At 54.8% G+C, this 3238-nt stretch overlaps 1 non-coding gene across 1 annotated transcript in view; it reads right to left on the bottom strand.

Annotated features, from left to right (window-relative positions):
- The window catches only part of LOC126436329 (small subunit ribosomal RNA), a 1909-nt gene extending 1366 nt beyond the window's left edge, over positions 1 to 543 (bottom strand). Inside the window, exon 1 of the ribosomal RNA XR_007580592.1 lies at positions 1 to 543. This exon is cut by the window's left edge and continues 1366 nt beyond it. This is a non-coding gene — a ribosomal RNA (small subunit ribosomal RNA).
- Between the last annotated feature and the right edge of the window lie 2695 nt (positions 544 to 3238).

The following is a 3238-nucleotide window of genomic DNA, read 5'->3' as shown; positions in this document are numbered from 1 at the left end:
TAAAGTGTACTCATTCCGATTACGGGGCCTCGGATGAGTCCCGTATCGTTATTTTTCGTCACTACCTCCCCGTGCCGGGAGTGGGTAATTTGCGCGCCTGCTGCCTTCCTTGGATGTGGTAGCCGTTTCTCAGGCTCCCTCTCCGGAATCGAACCCTGATTCCCCGTTACCCGTTACAACCATGGTAGGCGCAGAACCTACCATCGACAGTTGATAAGGCAGACATTTGAAAGATGCGTCGCCGGTACGAGGACCGTGCGATCAGCCCAAAGTTATTCAGAGTCACCAAGGCAAACGGACCGGACGAGCCGACCGATTGGTTTTGATCTAATAAAAGCGTCCCTTCCATCTCTGGTCGGGACTCTGTTTGCATGTATTAGCTCTAGAATTACCACAGTTATCCAAGTAACGTGGGTACGATCTAAGGAACCATAACTGATTTAATGAGCCATTCGCGGTTTCACCTTAATGCGGCTTGTACTGAGACATGCATGGCTTAATCTTTGAGACAAGCATATGACTACTGGCAGGATCAACCAGGGAGCTGCGTCAACTAGAGCTGAGCAGCCGGCCGCCCGGGAGTGTGTCCCGGGGGCCCGCGCGAACACGCAAGCGTCCGCTCAATTATTCTGCAAACAGGAGGAGGCTGAGCTCCCCTGCACAACACACCTCGAAACCCTCTCAGGTCCCGGCGGCGCGCAGCGCCGTCCTAAGTACTTGGTCGGGTTCGAGAGAGGCGCAATCGCCCGGAGTTAGGCGAGTAGACGCTTTAGGTGCGACCACCCGTGCTCCCAACTGAGCTTGCCGCTGCCGACAGAGGCCCGGGAGCGTGCTGTCGTGGCATTGCCGGCGGGAGACAACACGCGCCACCTACGGTGACCGGCAGCTCCAACGCCAGCGCCACAGAAGGACAAAAGCCCCACTTGGGTGCCGAAGCGAACTCTCCCAGCACAGCGCACGCGCCAACACGTCCGCACAGCTGCGATACAAACCACCTGCGAGAACCGCTGGGGCGACCGAGCAGCAGACGGCGTCGCGGCGCCGAGCGCCGGGCGGCGGCGCATCCTCAGCGCACACAGTCCTCAATCGGACCAGCACACTGCAGATGGCCACCGCGCTTCGCACCGGGCCCGCGAGGACCTACTTTGGCCGCAAGGCGCCGCGAGCAGGGGGCGCCGGCGCGCAGCTGCGCCGCCTGCCGCGTCCGTCGGCCGGCGCGCCTGCCACTGGCCGCCCCCACCAGCCGGCTGTAGCGCGTGCGCCCACGCACCGCGCTGCCAGCACGCCGGGCGGCCCCCCCTCACCGGCCGGGGACGGTCCCACCCAGCCACCGCCGCGTATCGCCTCACACCCAGATCCCCTTTCACGTTCGTGGGCATGGTGGGTCCCCTTTCACGTTCGTGGGCATGGTGGGTATCCATGAAACAACCGGTTAATAGCTCGACCGATCGTCGCCAACACTGATTCACCTCTAGCGAGAACAACCGCACCACAACGGGTTACCAGTTGTTCATTTGCGTAACGTCACCAGCAAACGTAGACGTCCATCGCCATTTGCAACGAGTATTGCATGCCTGTGTCAGGTGTCACAACACACTACGTCTGCCCACATAGACGCAACAACATGTGCACGCCTAGAGAACACGTGGAAGGTAGCCCCCGTACGTATGCGGTGTCCATTGCGCGAACGACTGTCAGCCGGCCTCTGCAGCATGTCGCAGATGTGGAACGCGGTGCAACATGCTATCACAGTGTGTGAGAAGAGACGACTACGTCCGAATACACGCTCCACTACATCAACAGACTGCTCATGCTGATCGCCATCCAGGGCGTCCGTTCCTCCCACACGTCTGAATGGCGTACCACACTGCAATCCAGCTCCTAAAGGGAGACGACACGTAGCTGCGTCCACAATATTTGGACTGTATGGTCCGCCGTTGCTAGGCGCAGTCGTCGTACGGTCACACATGTGCCACGATGTATCATTCAGTACATACGGACCAATGTGCAGCACAGTTTGTGGGTTTTGCGTACATCCGCGGACAGGTGACAGGCCGTACCACAACGTAGGCTGAGTACGTCGGCATGCGAAGGGCATTGAACATGCAAACTTCTCAACGACCAGCTTGCGAAGGCAGGGGGGAAGGGGGGGGGGCATGTACGTCCTGCTGCTATCCACATTACAGTGTATAGCAGGAGCATGTGGAAAGTCAGCAACACTTGCAAGGTGTTTAACATGACGCGATACACAGGGGACCGGGCAGTGCGAATAGCGAACTATATTGCGAGGGTTGCGGTTAGGCAACACTACACTAATTTAACGAGTTGCATAACAATTACAGAGCAGGTTCAGCGACAACGTGCGTCAGGTTAAGGCGCAATATAGGTTAGGTTGAGGCGCAATATGGGTTACGTTAAGGCACAAATTAGGTTACGTTAAGGCACAAATTAGGTTACGTTAAGGCACAAATTGGGTTACGTTAAGGCACAAATTGGGTTACGTTAAGGCACAAATTGGGTTACGTTAAGGCACAACATGGGTTACGTTAAGGCACAACATGGGTTACGTTAAGGCACAACATGGGTTACGTTAAGGCACAACATGGGTTACGTTAAGGCACAACATGGGTTACGTTAAGGCACAACATGGGTTACGTTAAGGCACGTCATGGGTTACGTTAAGGCACAACATGGGTTACGTTAAGGCACAACATGGGTTACGTTAAGGCACAACATGGGTTACGTTAAGGCACAACATGGGTTACGTTAAGGCACAACATGGGTTAGGTTAAGGCACAACATGGGTTAGGTTAAGGCACAACATGGGTTAGGTTAAGGCACAACATGGGTTAGGTTAAGGCACAACGTAAGTTAGGTTAAGGCACAACGTAAGTTAGGTTAAGGCACAACGTAAGTTAGGTTAAGGCACAACGTAGGTTAGGTTAAGGCACAACGTAGGTTAGGTTAAGGCACAACGTAGGTTAGGTTAAGGCACAACGTAGGTTAGGTTAAGGCACAACGTAGGTTAGGTTAAGGCACAACGTAGGTTAGGTTAAGGCACAACGTAGGTTAGGTTAAGGCACAACGTAGGTTAGGTTAAGGCACAACGTAGGTTAGGTTAAGGCACAACGTAGGTTAGGTTAAGGCACAACGTAGGTTAGGTTAAGGCACAACGTAGGTTAGGTTAAGGCACAACGTAGGTTAGGTTAAGGCACAACGTAGGTTAGGTTAAGGCACA

This window comes from Schistocerca serialis, unplaced genomic scaffold (genome assembly GCF_023864345.2).
Source record: "Schistocerca serialis cubense isolate TAMUIC-IGC-003099 unplaced genomic scaffold, iqSchSeri2.2 HiC_scaffold_1235, whole genome shotgun sequence".
Taxonomy (NCBI): domain Eukaryota; kingdom Metazoa; phylum Arthropoda; class Insecta; order Orthoptera; family Acrididae; genus Schistocerca; species Schistocerca serialis.
The sequence above is the reverse complement of the archived record's forward strand: the minus strand, read 5'-3'. Positions and strand labels throughout refer to the sequence as shown.